This window comes from Triturus cristatus, chromosome 12 (genome assembly GCF_964204655.1).
Source record: "Triturus cristatus chromosome 12, aTriCri1.1, whole genome shotgun sequence".
Lineage (NCBI taxonomy): Eukaryota > Metazoa > Chordata > Amphibia > Caudata > Salamandridae > Triturus > Triturus cristatus.
Genome location: NC_140595.1, coordinates 120,659,429 through 120,679,019, shown reverse-complemented (window position 1 = coordinate 120,679,019; position 19,591 = coordinate 120,659,429). Strand labels below are relative to the sequence as shown.

The following is a 19,591-nucleotide window of genomic DNA, read 5'->3' as shown; positions in this document are numbered from 1 at the left end:
GCGAATATGTTCAGCCGTGCCTCTGCCTGGGATGAACCCGTGCTGGCGGGGCGAGATCACCTTCCCAATCATGGTACTAAAATGATTCGCTAGGATTTTTGAAAAAAACATTGTGTTGCTATTCATTAGACTAATATATCTATAAGAACCAGGTTTGTTAGGGGGCTTTCCTTTCTTTAGATAAATGATCATACTAGCTTCTGCCCATGACTCTGGAGGTGTTTCCCCTTTCTGTGCCTGGCACATTACAAAACTTGTATCACCCCCCAAAGTTGAAAAAAACCTTATACAATTCTAGTGGGATTTGGTCAGGACCTACAGCCTTGTCGGATGGCAGTTCCTTTAGGGCTCCCTAAATGTCTTCATCTAAGAATCTGTTCTCCAAAGCCCTTGAGTCTTCTTATGAAAATGTCTGGCTGTGAGCAACGCTAAATATTCTTTTATGTTCTTGCATTCCCTGAGCACATTTTCCCTGTATAAATTCTCATAATAGCTTTGAAATACCATATGTACTTCACTGGGTATTGTGACTACTTCCCCCACTGAATTTTTAATCTCTAAGATGTCTCCCCCGGAGGTCTTCTGTCTAGTCCTTGCAGCTAACATGTGCCCAACTTGTTCACTAAATTCATAGCAAGAGTGTCTCCGAGCCAAGAATGTTCCCCCTGCTCTTGCTGCTATGATTTCACCTGCTGCAGCCTTTGCTAAAACTAATTTCTGGAGGATCTCATCTTTATTTGAGCAGGTGGCAATAGACCTAACCAGTAGTTCTTCTATGTCTAAAATTGTTCTATGCATGGTCTTAATCTCATTTCCTTCTTTTATTCCGGTTCAGCGAATAGCTCAGAGTTTTCCCTCTGATTCCAGCCTAGAGAGCATCCCATACCACCCCATACCCAGCACTACCCCTGTTGATCTCTAGGAATTCCTCAAGCCATTTTTTCATATGTTGAACACATTTTGGGGCCTGTAGCAGGGTGTGTTCAGAAGTCCAGCTGTGTTCCGGCACGCCCCCCCCCTCAATCCTTTGACCCTCCAGGACCAAAGAATTGTGGTCAGAGATAACCAGAGAGAATTTCTTAATGGTACAAGTGGGGAGGAGAGAAGATGAGACCAAAAAAGAATCTAGCCGTGCTACAGCTCTATGGCTCTATGCGGTGCGGAGTAGTACGTGCTACCCCACTCCTGTGGTTTTAGTTGTGCCCAGGCATCTATGAGCCCATTATCATCCATCATCTGAATAAGGGCCCTGTGGACTTTTTTTTCCGACCTGTATATTTACTTGGATTCCCCTTCCGCAGTCCCTCTATGCCATTTATATTAAGATCACCACATACAATGATCGGTAAAGGCCACTTAGCCAGTTCAGAATTAAGAAAATCAAATATTTCGGGGTCATCCCCGTCAACCCATAAATTGAACATAGAGTAAAATTAAATCCCTGTTCTTGACATTCAACAATTACCCATCAACCAAACCTATCAGTTAAACAAGATTTAAACACAATCACCCCATCTGTGCCAATATTGCTACCCCCCCCGTGTTCTAGTACTCTGTGTGGTATGTGCTATTAATTAAAATCCCAACTGTTCTAAGAGAATTTTACGCGTCCCCTCAATATGCGTCTCCTGTATGCAAACTATGTCAGCGTGTAATATCTTAAGCTGTTTCTTCACTATCCTGCATTTGGCAGCGTCGTTCAACCCGCATATATAAATTGTTGCTATACGCATGGTGTATATGTCTTATCACCCTGTCCCCGCATTCCTTCTCTTCCTTTTTCTATTTCTTGCCTTCCCACATTAACATCCTCGCACAATGGTGTTTTTTCATTTTCCCCCTCCCCAGTCCCCCTCCCGATAAACCTCTGCTTATCCCCGCCCTGCCATCCCTGTCCTCGTGGCGCTTCTCTCCCCCCTCCTGCAATGAGAGACAGGCAGACCTAAGGTCTCTGTGGTGGAGCCTGAGAGTCAGCTCTCCTTGTTGCCTAACTATGAGATGTTTTTCTGGTTTTTACAGCCCTTTCTTTTTTTTTCAATAAAGTTTCCCCCCCTTTTGTTTCTTCCTAAGAAGTGCTACCCCCCCCCCCCCGTGGTCATCCCATCAGAAATTCGTACATCCTGGTGTTTCTTCCATAGGGTAGTCCGCCAAAGTACTGTGTTGTTACGGTGATAAAAAAAAGGTGAAAAAATAAAGTACTAGCAGACGCACCCCCCACCCTACTTCAGTCTAGCCAATCAAAAGAGAAACATACAGGGTCTTGCCATTAAGTTTTTAGTTTTTCCGTGTAGTCTTTAGCTTTGATCTCTGAGGTAAAGACTCTTGTAATGTTCTTGTGGATAATCTTTAATCGTGCTGGGTTCATCAAAAAGCTTGTGCTCCCAAAGCTTGACAGGGCTGGATCAGTTCTCTTAATTTCCATCGACGTTCCACGGTAACCTTGGCATACACTTCCTCTCGAAGCAAAAAGTTCCCAAAATAAATTAGTATTGCCCTTGAAATGTTTTTTTTCAAGGTCAAAGGGAAGCGGTGAACCCGCTGTATCTCTGTTTCCCAATTCCAGTGCTGGAGTTCTGGAAAGGCTCCCTTCATTAGTCTCAATATATAGGCCCGTATGTCATCCCCTTCTATTCCTTCTTTAATACCAAGTATCTGCAGGTTATTACGCCTTTGCCTATTTTCAAAATCTTCCATCTTCCATTGAAGATCTGTGAACTGTGTTGCATACGTTTCTCGTTTCTGCCTGTGCCTGAGTTCTGACCAAGCCATCTTCAAGTGTGCTAGTTCGCTCTTCAACATCTGTCAGTCTCGAGTTTATATTGGTGCAAGCTTTAGCCATTTTCCTTAAAGCACCCTGAAGTTTCTTTGTTGCCAGTCGATTTTTCTTTCCATCCATTTGGGTTTCTTCCTGCAGTAACTTTATAGATTCATAAATCATTTTCAAAGAGGGTGCAGCATCCTCCTCCTGTCCCAAAAGATCTGAATAAACACTCTGGGTAGCAGAGTAGTCCCATTTTAAGTTAGGGTCTGCATTGAGTCCGATGTTGTCTTCTGCTTCCATTTCCAATGGATGAGTCTATGTTTCTTCAGGAGCCTCTTTTTCCTGACCATCGTATCCTTCTGAAGGGTACTGAGACTGGAGCTGGAGAGCTGCACGTTGCTGATATCTTCTACATCAGAGGAACTGACTTCAGAGCCATCGGTCACTGAGTAAAATGTATCCCCGAGATCCAAAGTATCCTCCAACCCCTTAAAGCCTGTTGCCTCCTTGACTAACATACTGGTGTCCAGTTGGGCTGCAATGCCATCAGGCCATGCTTGTGCCAGGGAGGAGTGGGCTACGCTAACGGGATTGTCCCCCAAAGTTGAGACTGTCTGCCCGGATTCGGAAGACACAAGAGGTCTGTGTCTGTTGGCATCCTCAGGGCTTTCCGTAGTAATCTCGCCATGGATCTCATCCATTTAGGTTATCGCCTTGTCGACTGGCTGTATACTACAAGGGGCATCCCCCGTGCTTGAAGAGCTCAGCTGCTCCCCAGCATTGTCTGTATCAAGTTGTTAAATCGTTTTTGTGGCTAACCATCATGCCATTGCCATCAACTTGGGAGGTTGTGGTGAAAAAGTCTGTGATGCTATGCTGCCCCACTTGCCCTTGGAGAGCAAGCTGTAACTGTGGTAGTGGTTGAGAATATGCCATGGGATCTATTGGGCAAGCAATTTTCCCCTTGGTCCCCGTATTACTGTCATTTAGATAATTTTGCTTTGCAACCTCCTGCATCTCACCTTTCTTTGGGCCGTCCTGGGTCTGTTCCCCCTTAACTGGTATCCTGGGGTTGGAGTTTGTGCAGGCCACCGTCTTCACTCCCTTAGTGCAATGTGCCAAGATGCTGGAATTTGGCTCTGTACTTGCCTGCGTTTCGGGAGCTTTCACGCTTGTCGCCCAGTTGGGCTTAGGAGGCATCCTCACTTTCTCCAGTCTGTTGATGCAGCCCTGCACCGTGAGCCACCCGATCCTTGCGGGCACTCCTGTATCTCCAGCCCCTCCTCTCCACCAGCCCTCGGTAGCTGCCGATCGGAGTGCTCTCCAAAACCAGTGTCAGAAGTGTCTCAAAAGGCTGAAGGATGTCGGGGTCGTTCGTCTTCAGCTGGTGAGTCATGGGGAGCATGAATTTACTATGTTTTTAGGGTGGTGAAGGTCCTTGTAGCCCTTAGAGCATTCTCGGCAACAAGGGGCAAGCAGCACAGCTGTCTCAATCAGACGCCATCTTGTCTCGTCCATGTTATATATTTTCATATAATTGTTGGTAATTATTTTTTAATATAGTTTGGAATTTTACGTTATTTAAAATTTTGATTGAATTGTTAATAGTAATTTATAGTGTTGTAGCAGTCTGTGAGGTTTATAGGGGTACAGGGTGAGAAGTAAATGAAGTTTAATAAATTAATAATTAAAAAAATAATATTAATGATGTCATTGCTAATTAGTTATATAAATTGAGTATTTTTTTAAAGTTATGTTTTAGGTGCAGGCTATTGGGTTTGTAGGGGTATAGGGTGGCTACTTAATTAAATAATAATTGTTTAATTATTAATTCATTCTTAAATATTTACTTGATCATTAATTATGTAAATTGAATAAATATAATGTTTTCAAGTTATGTTTTAGGTGTGAGTTGTCCCATTTGTAGGGGTATAGGGAAGAAAGTTAATTCCGTAATAAGTAATTAATTCTTATTATTTTTTAATTCGTTCATTGATAAATAGTTATGTAAATTGTGCAATTATTATATTTTGTAAGTTATATTTTAGGTGCAGGCTGTTGGGTGTGTAGGGCTATAGGGTAAGAAGTTAATTAGGTAATAATTTATGAATTAATTCATTATTTAATTGATAATTAACTATGTAAAATGTGTAATGATTATATTTTTTAGGTTATATTTTAGGTGTGGTTTGTTGGGTTTGTGTAGGTATAGGGTGGGAAGTTATTTAGGTAAATATGAAATTTTAGTTGGTAAATAATTTTAATTAAAATGTGTAATGTATTTATAATTATGTAAATTATTAAAACATACACAAATGCCCTACTGTTACACTGACTGGAGTGGGAATAGTAAATTTTACCCCTCTTGAGTCCAATTCTTACCCTACTGTTTCACCAAATGGATTTGACCTGCAGCAAGGCCACTTCCTCCTTCACAAACCAGTAACGATGGCATTTCGCAAACACTGGAACATGAGTCCGACAGAACCACAACCCCATAGGTCCTGCAAATACATTGTGGCATCTTTGGGCACCTACAGAGCAGTAACAGCCCTTTATAGAGCAATATGGGAAGATACACTCCTACCACTCGACACACAGTGCAACAAATGGGAGGGTGACCTGGGGATTCCCAGTCTCATTCCTGAAGGTGACTGGACTAAAATACTAGAAAGGATACCGAAAGTAGCCTTGAACTCTAGATTCAAATTGATTAATTTCTTTGTACTCAACAGGGCCAACCTTACCCCTGACCGCATCATTAACATAAACGACGCAGCATGCCAAAGATGTGGGAATATAGGAGCGGATTTCATGCACATGCTATGGCAATGGCCGAATCTGCAGCATTACTGGGTTGAGGTAACAAAAACCACTGAGGAGGTATTGGAAAAGGTACCTTGTTCCCCGAGCCACAGTCTGTTAGGCTGGTTCCCAAACACACCCAAATCTAAGATCACAAGTAGATTCCACGATCTAGCATTTGTAGTGGCAAAGAGGGAAATCACCAGAAACTGGAAGTACCCTAGGGCCCTTGAGCGACTTCCTGGAGAAAGGAACTGGGGAGATGGGCTAGCTATGAAGGAGAGGTCCTATTGTCAGATGCTAGGAGGGGCATAGGCACGCTGGACACAGTCGGAGACTGGGGGCACTAGTGGATTGTTTAAAGAATCCAGATTCCCAGTCACAAGAACCGGCTGCATCCCCATGCAGTTCCCTTGCCTGCCCCATTCACACAAGCTGGAATGGTGAATGAATGAGCTCATGTATAAATCAGGGCACACTCACCGCACCAGAAATATTGATTTCTATACAGATAATGGTACCATTATCTGTATAGGAAACAATATTTTTGTTTTCAATATTTTTGACACAATATTTTGGTAGCACAATATTTATTGTTATATAGTCTGTCAGTAAACGCTGGGAGACCTCATCACCAAATTCTAATAAAAAGGGAAAGGGGACGTGCAGCACCCCTTTCCGCATATTATTAGGCCCCATGGATCCCATGCCACATATAAATAAAAGGAGAGGGGTGCTGCACTGCACCCATACCTGATCTTTCATGGGCCCTAGGAAACCCTCCCCAAGCCTTGTTAGGCCCTGGGGAACCGATCCCCTGGATCTAAATTACATAATTAAGGGGAGGGGAGCATGTGGCCCTCTTCCCAGAGGGAGCCGGCATTGTTCCATCCCAGAGGGAGCAGCTGTATTCTGCTTGCTCCCTCCAGGAGGGGGCAATATCATTTCTTTTTCCCTGCCTGCTGGGTTGAGAGCAGGGAAACAGGACACACACCTGCCCGCAAGCTGGAGGGAGCATCTTTAAATCTCCTGCCTGCTGGGAGCAGACTTACATGTTTGTTCTGCCAAGAAGGAACAGCCAAGAGTTTCCCCACCCACAGGAGTGCAGGCAGGGAAGCTATTGTGTCTCGGGATGGGCTTCCCAGGGTAAGGGGTGAGGAGGGTCCTTTTGGTCCCACCACACAGTGCCTACTGAGGCCTACCCCCTTTTATATTTATATATATGCTAAATTAGGATGGTGGTGGGAATTCCAAAGTGTCCGCTGCGGACGGAAAGTTCGTCCGCCATGGTTCCGCAAGGTGGTCCTTTTTTGCCCGCCTTGAGGTACAAGGACACAGGGCAGCACTGCGGCAGGGCAGCACTGCGGCAGTGCCGCACTGCCGTAGGGATTACGGAATCCCTTTTTGCCTGTCAGACAGGTGGAGGCTGTATTCGGGGGCCGTTGCAGGCCCCCTCTGTGTGGGGGGTGCACTGGGGGGTACCCATGGTACCCCCCTGCATTTCCATGCACCAGGTGGCAGGCACCGCATGGTGCCTGCCACGTAGTGCAGGGAAATGCAGTGCAAGCACTTTTGACATTGCGTACGGTGCTGCAGTCAGCAGCACCGTCCACAATGTTAAAAGCCCAGGATGCGCCCCCAGTGTGGCGGGAGCATCCTAATATGTGTGGTGGGACCGCTGCACTTCTGAAGGGCGGTCCCAGCACCGCAACGATGGCGGGCGGACTGATGTCCGTCCGTCATCATAATGAGCCCCTAAGTTCCTGAGTCTTCCAGCAACATTTTTCTCATGCAGCTGGCAGCCAATCAGAGTGTCCACTCCCATGGAAGCGAATGGGCCCATGCGAAAAAAATCTCCCAGGACCAGTCAGAACACTCCATTATTTAGAAGTAGGTTTGAGGGACTCTCGCTAGCATCCCTTGAACCCAACTGTCCACATAAACAAATATTTTTAAACCATAATATCTTAAAAACGACTAAATAGATATACACTAAATTGCAAAAAGCACAATCTGCGAACCAAGACCTGGCTACCTGTGATATTTGGTCTAATTCCCTTCAGCAGTTTTTGCGGTAGCGCTGGCTAAAGAAGTATATGGAAAATACATGGGGATTTTGTGTTTTGAGAGCTCCCTTTTTTCTTGGCCTTGCTTGATGGATCACCCCAAACCTTCCATGCTCAAACTAGGCAAAAACAAGAGTACGTTTTGTGAGATTCGTCAAATGGCACCAAAGTTATTAGCAACACACAAAAAAAGCATTTTCTACGGAAACACTGACCTAACTATAATTGCCCTGTGGCGACTGCCACTGGGTAAAATATCAATAAATAAATAAATAAATAAAAGATCAATGTAAAAGCTTAAGACTCTTTCATGGTCCAGTCGATGAAGTCTCTCCGCCTCTCCGCCTCTCTGAAGTGGTGAAGAGGATTAAAGATGGGAGTGAAATGGAGTCACAAACTTGGTTCTCAACACTAGTTTGTCTGGAAAAAAGGTGGCACGTTGGCTACACCAAGAGAGCTTGGAGCGCACTCACGAGATAAGCTGAAGCGACGGCAGGGAGTCAGACAGTTCTGAGAGTCAGAAGAGGCATGGAGTAGCTATGCATTAGCTTGAAGATGGTGCACAAGAGGAGCATCAGGAACAAATAGAGATCCCACTATGGTACCAAGGCTGGACTGGACGAACGAGGCATCAGGCGCTTCCTCAGGAGGCTGGAAGGGTGGGGGGCAGGTTTGTTAGTGGGGGACATTTTTGCAGCTGTGCAGTCGTTTTGAAAGCACCCATTGCAGAGTTCCTTGTATATCCAGCAGTTTTCAGGAAACAAGAAAAGTGTCAAGATAACTCTGGTGATTAATGTACCTACTAGAGAGAGATAGGAGTTTTGTCTAGTGGCAGTTTTGACTCATCTAAGGTAGCGCAGAGGGTTAACATGCCTGCAGCAAAGGACGTGTGCCATGCAGATAACTGAACAGTATTGTATGTGCATAGCTTAGTGGGTTACTGCTTTTGGCACAGGGGCATTTTTGTTACTGTTCATTTCATAAATTATTCTCATAATCTGAGCTATGAAGTGTAATCAAAGAGCTACACGGAAACTGCATGGTACAGGTTGGGAAGTTATATATATTTTTTGAGTCTTTCATTATCCTAATGTTTCTAAAAAGGTTTGTGTGAGTAGAAATAAATTCTTATTAGTAAAGCCAACCCTAGCCACTGTGTTATGTTCCGAATCCAGGGTTTGTGCTTTTCTACACCAAGCATTGTTACATTTCCTATACACTGATTTACACACGTATTGCTCATTGTCTCTGTATTTGTGTGTGATGTAGAGTCCTCCGACACCATACACCGGTTTAGGAGGCGCTATTAAACAAATTAAATAAATGTGAGAGAGGGGCTATGGGCAGATGTTAGGCACTGTTGGAGGGTGATAGGGAGGGAGTCAGTGAGAGGCCCAACAAAGATTGTTGTATCCTGGTGCACAGTTAGGTCATTATTTACACTGCTTTAAAAGCTAATACAATTGAAAAGATAATGAAAAATGTGTTTTAGAATGCTCCATTTTTGTCCACATTTCCTTGGGGGGGAGAATTCCCCCCCCCCCCCCCCCCAAACCCTTCTTGTAGTGCTCAGGCTCACTCGCTGCATTCATTCTGCACCGTACGGGGGCATTTGGCAAGGGCTCATTGGGTTCCAAGCCCTGTGTGGCTTTACAAACTGTCTGGGAATAAAACTCATCACAGGAGGTGACCTAAATAATGGCGATTGGTCAGGAAAACACAAAAGGTATGAAAGGGCCAACTAATCTATGAGTCACCTGCAAGAATTTTGCTGGGCCAAAGAAAGAACAGACAATAAAACATCCAACCATTTGGCTTGAAAAAGTACAGTTTCGCAGAGAGATTTGCAGCAAGGATCACATTCACAACCTCAGGTGGCAGATCGAATGCAGGAAACACCTGCTGTTCATTCTCTTCACAAGGAAGTGTAGATTGTGCAGGTTCGGATGCTGAATTCCCTGCTGCCACGACAGAAGAGCCTCTCAAGGGGTATCCCAATCAGAGGACAGATACTCATGCCCGGAAGTATTGTGCAATACGCCGCCACTAGGATGACTTGGGAGAGGTTGTTTCTGAGCTTCTTCAGAACTCGAGGCAAGAACGGCAGTGGCAGAAAGGTGTAGAGGAGTCCGTGCTCCATTTTAGCCTGCATGCATATCCTAGAGACAGCATTCCGGGAAACTCCAATGCGCAGCAGAATTTTTGACACTGCATTTTCAACAGTGGCGAAAAGATCAGCCAGAGTTCTCCCCACTGTCTGATTTCCTTTTCCACCACAGAGCGCAACTGCCATTTGGGATCCACCAGGCATCCACGGATATACTGGTCAACCTGCTAGGACGTTCATGATCCGGAAAGTACCCTGATGCTCCAGCCAACTCCGGACATGCAGAGCCTCTTAGCACAGGACCAAGGACCCCACTTTGTCCTCCTTGTTGTAGTACCACATGGCGGTGGTGTTGTCCATGAGAACCTGTACCAGCCTTGCCCTGATGAAAAGCATTCAGCGCCTTATGTGGAGCTCTATTTCCACAAGAGACCAGAGTCCTCTGATCTCCACCTCTCACAGATGGCCTCCCCTAGCCAGCAGTAACACACCCGTCTCCACAGTCAGCTCTTGGTGGAAAAGGGAAAGGGGTCTGCCACTGGTCAGGCTGTGGTCTGATAGCCACCACTGAAGATCTTTTGCAATCAGCTCAGAAACCTGGATGATATCAGCCAGGTTCCCTTGGAGCTGGACCCAGGAGACTTCAGATCCCACAGTCAAGGTTCCCTTGGTGCTGAACCGACCGAGGCTTCAGATTCCACTGTCCAGCCAGCATATGCACCTGGCAAAGTGGACAAGCAGGTGCTGCACTAACTGAGATTCAGGATTGAGGCTGAAACATCGGATCATAGCTTGAATGTCCTAGACTTGTTGCAACAGAGGGAAGACCCTGAACTACACTGTGTCCAGGATAGCTTCTTTAAAAGGAGGTTTCTGTGCAGCAGTCCAGTGTGACTTCCGCTCATTGATCGAGAATCCAAACGATGTCAACAGTATTGCAGTCAGAGGTGGTTTACTGCTGACTGAGGATAGCCCACTTCCACCAGCCAGTCGTCTAGTTAGAGGAAAATTGATATCCCCAATCTCTGAAGATAAGCAGTGACCACTACAGTCACTTTTGTGAGCACCAGGGGCACTGGTAAGGCCAAAGGGGAGCACTGCCAGCTGAGAATGCTCCTGGCCACCTTGTACTACGAGTCACATGAAAGTGGGTATCCTGTAGGCCCAGGGCTACTATTCAGCTGCCCAGATCTAGGGCAGACAGAACGTTGTCCAGTAGGAGCATTTTGAATTTGTCCATCCGAAGGACGGCATTTAGATGGTTATGATACAAATAGGATGAAGGCTCCATCCTTCTTCGGCACAAGGAGAAAGTGGGAGTAACAACCGTCCTTATTTTTTAGGCTGTCACCCTCTAAATCACATCTTGAGTATGCTGGTGTACCCATCTGTCAGATGTAATGGACTGGGAGAAAATTTTAAATCCTGCGTGCCACAAGGTGGTTGTGTGCCTCTAAGGGCTAACCAAAGAGGCTTGAAGATTGATGATGCACAGGGGAGGTGAACTAGGAAAGCCAGTGCAAATGACCACGTCCCCTCCCCCTAGTCAGTGGCCACGATAGGGCAAAGGGGACTGGAGCAGGGGTGGGGGACCTGACACAGTCTGTATGCCAACCCATAAAATAGTCCCAGAATGACCAAAACTGATTAGTGTGGGTGTCAAAAGGCCTACAGAGAGTGCTGTCACCTGGCTATACTTGAAAATCTTCAGGGTGGAATAAGGATTTTTGCCACAAAGAATGGATTCATTAAAAGGCATATCCATGAAGGATGCCTGCACATCTCCAGAAAAGCATGCAGATCGCATTTGCGTGTGGCGACAAAGCATCACTCTAGTGCTGACTGCTGGCACAAAACAGCTGGTAGTATCCTGGAAAGGCCGAATTAAATATTTGGCTGCATCCTGTCCACCCAGAATGATTTGAGTCAAATGGGCCCTGAAATCTTTACTTGCCACATCCCAGGCGACATGTGTATGGTGGGCAAGTAGATAACTGGCATTGACCGACTGCTATAAATGGTGGTCTCGAATTGACAGAGGGATGCTTCTTTGTCCAAGTAGGGACGCTTCCTTCTAGTCAGCACTTAATTGTCAACACAGGAGCTTGGCAGTCTACCACAAGGTGGCGCGGTGAGGCTAGTTTAGACATTATCACAACAACAGTAAATTATTATTTCAAAATACAATAAAAATGACTATTACGTGCCACCCAAGCCATTCTTATAGCTTTTGGGGCCTGAAATAGTCTGAATTGTCACACTTGTAGGAGTGTGATGGTTAGTGAATGTGTTGGTACTGCCATTGGCAGCGCTGGCAGGGGCAATGTGTGGTGCAGGCTGCAGTGGCCTCTTGGCGAGAGCCCTGGAGCTTCTTTATTTATTTATTTTACTAATTAAGCACTGGCGTCACTGTTTATCGCCTCAACAGGATGTAAATGCAAGGTGACCATTCTTGATCTCTGTACCTTCAGAGCTCATTCGTCTGTATGCGCATAGGCATTCAGAGGATCACAGAGCACAAGAGGTCTGTATACGCATGGGCATTCAGAGGATCACAGAGCACAAGAGGTCTGTATGCGCATAGGCATTCAGAGCATCACAGAGCACAAGAGGTCTGTATACGCATAGGCATTCAGAGAATCACAGAGCACAAGAGGTCTGTATGCGCATAGGCATTCAGAGGATCACAGAGCACAAGAGGTCTGTATGCGCATAGGCATTCAGAGCATCACAGAGCACAAGAGGTCTGTATGCGCATAGGCATTCAGAGGATCACAGAGCACAAGAGGTCTGTATGCTCATAGGCATGCAGAGGATCACAGAGCACAAGAGGTCTGTATGCGCATAAGCATTCAGAGGATCACAGAGCACAAGAGGTCTGTATGCGCATAGGCATTCAGAGGATCACAGAGCACAAGAGGTCTGTATGCGCATAGGCATGCAGAGGATCACAGAGCACAAGAGGTCTGTATGCGCATAAGCATTCAGAGGATCACAGAGCACAAGAGGTCTGTATGCGCATAGGCATTCAGAGCACCACAGAGCACAATTGGGGTCTACACAGCATTATGCAGCCCACATTTTGAAGATTCTAGATTAAATTGTCCCAGTCACACTGCATCCTTATGCCGGCTTCCAGCTCTGCTATGCTGATACAATGTTGCAATTTCAGCCTAAAGAGGTGTGAATGTTGCCATTATGCAGCAACCTCGTGCAAAGATTCTGTAGCACCTCTTACCATGACATTCTCTCTTCTTAGCAAAGCATTAGCTGTAGATATAATGAAAGAGCTGTTCTCCACTGAGGGCAGTAAACGTCCATGATCGTTGTTCGTGGTTTGGGGTAAGCAAGGAAGGACAGTTTTAAATAAGGCCGGAAACAATGTGCAATAATTCGGACAAATGGAACCTGTTAGTATCCAGCACAGATGTCCTCAAAGGACACCAGGTCCAGAAAATGAAGGCACAAAGGCTCAGGCAACAGTAACCGAATCAGTGAGCTGCCACATTATTTCGAAGCAGAAGGAACATTGTATTCCTTTGCCATGTGGTAGAGTATATGAGATGCCTTTTGTGGTTTCAGTTCATGGGAGCCGAGATGGAAAAGGCCTGCTGTCTGCAGGAAGCACCCATGCCAATAGACCCGACTCAGGAGGGAGACTCACGCACTTTGAAGACAAACATCGCTTTATTTGAGGTGTCTCCCGCCTGAAACTGCCTCGGCTTCAATTTAAATCAATGTGAAAAATCCATTTCCCCAAGTTTATTTTTTCTACAAAATCTTCCACTCTCCTGTTCTAAAACGATGGCATGTATAAAAAGGCATGTTTACTTTGTCAGCTAACAATAACAATTCAAAAAATAAATACCGGCTATAAAAAATAAAAGTAACAACACACTGACAAAGAATCAATAAATATGAATGAATACAAATGAAATACATGGTAAAGGGCTGGATTTGTGCAAATGTGCAGTTGTAAACTGTCTGATTCTTTGAGTGCCCAGCCAAGGTGTGTGCTAAAAGAGAATAAAGCTTCTTTAGGTAAAGATGCGAAAAGTGGCAGTAATGTTTCCTGCAGGGGCTACTTAATTATTTCGGGGAGTTGAGGCCTATGTAGACCAATCTATAAATTTGCCAGTTTTACTGTTCAGCTGTGTGTGCCATTTGAAGATTGACTTACAGCTTGTACAATGCATAGGTAGTTAAATGCACGTCAGAGCAATTTCCTCCCAATCAGTCGCGGCCGGCATGAATCGAGGGTGGAGGGGTGGATGGAGGGTTTGTGCAGGGGTTTGGGCGGGGAGGGGGGGGGTGACTAAACAATATGTAAAAAAAATAAACATACATTCCCGGGTCCCGTGACGTCGCGGCTCCTGGCCGGGTCCCGTTTTCCTGCTCTTCTAACGAACAGGAAGCAGGAATTCTCCCCTCAGCCAATCTCAACCCTGCAATGACAGCGTTGTGATTAGTAGGGACAGTGCCCAGCCGGGCACCTAGGGGGAGACAATTTTCTCCATGTAGGCTGAACACTCTCCATTTTCTCCATGTAGACTGCATGCAGCCTAGATGGAGAAAAGGGAGAGTGTGCATTACTGGTTTGATCGGCCCTAGAGGGTCGACCAAACAGTCAGGGCCCTCAACATTGAGTAAGCCACTCCTTCCCAACCCGCCCGCTCCCAATCAAGCATGACCTACTGCTTTCTGGCATTTAACTGAAGCATAGGGCATTGCCGTGCCCCACAGGTATTTAAGATTAAGAGTGGGCATAGATTCTTCCGGGTACTCTCTCCATGAGTTCCATTCTTACTGGTGGCAATTTCTGCCCATACCAAGTGCCCCAAGGATTTTTGTCGTGATGAACTCATTTTTGCCTAGTTTTGGTAAAGACTCCTTGATAAACAAGGACCTACTTCACTAGCCCAAACTCTAGCAAATCTGTACCTCAGATGTGCTCGGCCGGAGGTAGAAAAGACGCCTACATGTTTTTGAGTGTAAAATGTTCAGATTCTTTGCGTCTCTCCCTCGCAGTAACTCAGACCTATCACACAGTGTTGGTGAGAGGTTGCTGCTGATGACAATTAGGATTGGCTGTAGGGAGGGAGCCTTCGGTTTCTTACTTAAGGACAGAAAAGCATTTATAGAACTAATGTGAGGGATAAAGTTGCATCTCATATGAATATTTTTATTTCCCTTTGATTTATAGTTTCCACAGAGATCACAACTTTTGTTTTCTTATTGTTTATTTCCAGGCCATATTTTCCAGTATAACAAGCTAGGGCTGTTAATGATCTTCAATGCTGAATTGCTGTTTTACTTAACAGGACAATGTCGTATGCATACTGGTTAGATGCAGCTAGCCTGTTGGCCAGACGCGGAATATGAGAGTTCACGCAGTAACCTTCCTGCCTTTTCATCCTGTTCATAGTGGCATTGGTGAATATGGGTGACAAGTTCTTTGCTCTCCTTCCTATAGATTTAAGTGAAGATGAATTTGACTTTAATAACATCTTTAGGTTGGCAGGCGAGTGTGCTCTCGAATACACCTCAGTGCGCAAGAGAAACTCAAGTTCTCGCTGTATTCTGGCCAGATTAGCACATATGAATGAATGAATGAAAGTTTTTACTGCGTGATTGCTTAAAATCATTTGCAATATTCCAAAGATAGTGCAATTGTAAATATACCCATTTAAAATTGGGCTCATTGCCTAATATTTAAGAAAAACAGTAAAATATATATGCCCACTAAAAACACCACTTGACAACTAGCAGTTAAAAGTTGTATGCAGTTCCTAGTCATAAAACAAACAGTAACACATACTAACAGCAGCTGTTCCTTTTGTTCAATATTTCAGTTGTGTCCTAGCCAAATGCCCTAGGCATTAAAGTGCTAGTGTGCTTGTAATAGCATGCTAAGGTGTGTATTATAGCTGCCTGAGGACATCTTTGCCTCCTAGGTCACTCAAAGTTTTGATTAGTTGCTTACGGTTTGTTTGTACAGGCCACAGTCAAGTCATCATGCCCTTCTTGTTTGGACAACCGGGCACGCACCTCTGCCATGTATTTCCCAAATGTGCCTAGTTTGAGGTGCTGGAGAACGATACTGATACTGCTTCCGTGCATGTCCGGGACCCTTTTGATGGAAGCATGGGTTTTACGACATAGTATAGCAGACCTGGGCAGCAGCAAACCAGGTGGAGCAGGGACCCCTCTCTATACTTACAAAATCTGCATTTGGTTAAATGTGCCAAAGAGTTCCAACCGGTATTTAGCTCTCTTGTTCTCAAGGGCACCAGCCTGGCCCATTGGATGTCTTTTAGGAACTACCTTCCAGTGCTTGGTTCAGACATGGCTGTGTTCTATTTTCCTATTATGGTGAAATTAAACCTTGTTGCCCTCCCTTGGCTAGATAGTTAAGTTTGTCTGCTTGCCGTAATAATTGACGAGTGTGTTTGTTTGTTCATAGCATTCTTAATTGCAGCATAGCTCATCCCTTCCAAAAAACTGTTCTCCATTGCGAAGCCGAGTACCCCCACAGCTTTTTGCATGTAGCTGTTCCGCAGATTGGCCGTTCCTTCGTATATTGGTCTAAGCACACTTTTTGAGCATCCTGTGAGTGCTTTAATGACTTGGTAATAATGTTTCGCCTGTGTTCCCAAACATTCATTGTTTTGCTTGACAAGGCCTAACTCCAGGCGGATCAGACTGTTGCGGCATATATAGGTAACTTAAAGATATGTTTGTACACCTGACACTGGGAGTTTTCATGCAAACTCCCCATTAGATCAGGGAACACTTGTTGTGCATAGCCTGCTATCGCCGGTATTTTGAAATGTATCACCCTCCGGATTGGCAGCGTTGTTGGACTGCACAGCTTACCCGGAAGTTTGCATGAAGCATTGATTGTTGATTGAGCCTTGGACTTCATTCTTTGTTGGTGTGAAGTTGCCTTCCCAGTATCACTGAGCCAAGCCCCAAGGCAGGTGTACGTCCTTCTGGTGGCAATAATCTAGGTGCCCAGTCTCCAGCTGAGTAAAGCTTTTTTTGCTTTATGTCCAAAAGCCATCACCAAGGTCTTGTTTGGGTTCACAGCCAATTCATTGCTTTCGTTCTAGATGTTAAGAGCATCCAGTCCCCTTTGTAGTCCAGTTTTGGTGTGATCCTTTATTACCAAATTGTCTAGGTACTGTAATAAGTGAACTCTATTTGGGCCAATATTGGGGATTGCGAGGTTTGCATTTTGACACATCTTCTTCCCCAAATCTGCGGTATATACATTGACGAGTGTTGGGGCAAGGACACAGCCCTGGTTTAGGCCTCATCAGTGTACTATGTTTTTGAGATCGTTTCCACAGCTAATTTTATTCTTACCTAAGTTTTGCTTTAGAGTAAAATGACTGCTTAAAGTTAATTTACAGGTATTTACATGTTCTTGTGTTACAGTTCAAATGACATCCAGCAGGCTTTCCTTTCACATTCCCAGTACCCCATCAAGATTGTCACATAATTCACTGTACTTTTTCTTTATTGCAAGTGAGAGGGGCTTGTAAAAAACAATCTCAATGTTAAAAAATATAAGCAGCAATTTGGCAGGAGGCAGAGCTTGACATTTGACCTCTGTCATTGCAGTACAGCAAATGTGACAAGAGACATATGGAATTTAAAGGTATTCTAATTGATTGCTAGACTTTCGTGAATTGGCTTGCGAATCTCTGTCCCACAGTTTGAGAAACACTGTGCTAGACAACTGTGAAACCCACAGCTCCACAGGAACATTAGTATCAATAATTTCCAGATGTTTTTACAGTATTTACTGGTTGAGGACAGTGAGCCCAGAGAAGTCAGCCAGCGGTCCTGATCCCAGTGTTCAACAAAAATGCTGAAAAATAGCACCTGTCTTAATAGGACTGAGTCTTAAAAAGTTGTGATGCCTTCTGGGAACAAACAAAGAGTGTTTTGGCAACAAAAGAAGTGCTGTCAAAAGAGTTATCAGAATGTGGCAGCAATGTAAAAAGAAATTCCAGAAGAAAATCTAACATGCTACTGACTCTGTGACCAACTATTCCCCAATTTGGCAGTCTGCCATCCCTAATGTTATAAGTTAAACTCTGCTCTGAGCCTGTTCACTTTTTAGAGATGATCCTTTCAGGTGACTGAAGTGCCGCAGAGTTGACCCATGTTACGCCCGGCGCTTTCCGTCAGTCTCTGATTTTAAGAGTGCCACAAACTGCTTTAGTTTCTTTTTCTTTTAAAAGTGATGGCTCTAGCATCCCCTCGTGATGAATGCAGTTTTCTCCTAAGCCAGAAGGTTCTATGGGTTTAGTACTTGACATGGGCCACTAAGCATGTGTAACTGAATGCTCCCTGGAATTACCACTATGTCACCCCGAGTGGGAAGGGTATCCCCAGACGTGGGTCCCTTGCTCTCCATGCCACTGGAATCAAGCTATCCTGGCTGAAGAGGGGTGAAACCCCGAAACCGGTCCTAGGATGCTTGTTTCCAGTCCAGGGAGGACCTGGCTTGGCAGTTCGGGCTGGACTGTTCCCATGAGGCACAGGCTCAAGACTGATTTGCACATGGCTGGGTTAAAACTGGAACGGCATGGTGAGCAAAAAAACAATGGATTTAGGCCCAGATCTCTCTACTGGGGTGAATGTATGACATTGTTCTGCATTCGGTCCATCAACTGTTTTTTTGCACTAATTCAAAGGCAGCTTAGAGAGAATCACCCTTGTAATAAAAACGAATTATTATTATTTGCAGGTAACAGGTCACACAAGTAATCCCTAACTAACAAGGATGAAGATACAAAGGCCAACTATGAGCATGGCATTTCTCTGCTCAGATCCATGGAGTGATTTTGGTTCTTCTCAGCACATGAAAAACTAACACGCGGAAGAGGTCAGACCCTGGTCAGAGTCAACTCATAAGCAATACATTAACTTCAAAGGGACATAGTGACTGACAAATTACTTTAAGCACCACTTAGAGCCATTAAAGCATAAAAACAGGGGTGTAGCTTGGGGTGGGGGGGGGGGTTGAGGTGTTACACCCCAGTAATAAATGTATCTTCTGATAAATAGTTGGGGACAGGTGCTTTCAGTTGGGTATTGTGAGGTGTCAGTCGGATTTCAACAGGAAGTTTTCCATACACGCAGACAAAAACGCACACACTCTCTCACTCTGTTTCGAACGTCCTCAAAAATGTTGGTTATTTTACAAAATATTGCGTTTTCCCCCTTGGTGCTCCTACCGATCCGCATTCCTCTCCCTTTCCACCGCCCCTTAGTACCCTCTTATGCACCCTGGTTTTCGTATGATGTATTTAAACATTATATGCCAGCCTCATTTTGGGAAAATCTGATGCTCACCCCCTCCTTCAATCTTACTGACCAAGCTACGGTCCCACATAAAAGCACAGTCTTATCTTATTAGCCAATGGTAGGGTGCCTACTGAGTTTTTTTGAGCCCTTGCTAAAAATATTGAGTCTCAGAACATGCTATTAACTCAACAGCTTGAACTGACAGAAGGTGTCACATATGATGCAAGGTAACTCATCAAGATAGCCATTTACTTCAGCTTCCACATTTCCCTTTCTTTCTTCCAGATTTATTTTTGTATAAAAAGTGGAGTGAGTGTTTATGTCTTTTCAATTACGAGAAAAATAATTCAGTACAATTTTTGGAAGCTTTGTTTCCCAGATACCGTGCAAGCACGAATCAATATTTTCAAGATGTTAGGCTATTTATTTTTAAATAGAATCCTTGCTGCTACACCAAGCTTTTTATAATTCTCATTTAAAGAACAATTGCCTACTAGTACAGTTGTGGTTGGAAACCAGTCAGACTCATTG

The 19,591-nt window shown here is 44.7% G+C and overlaps 1 protein-coding gene across 1 annotated transcript in view; it reads right to left on the bottom strand.

The window, feature by feature from the left end:
• Window positions 1-19,591, bottom strand: part of LOC146772835 (rho guanine nucleotide exchange factor 11-like) — a 337,239-nt gene that overhangs the window by 198,493 nt on the left and 119,155 nt on the right.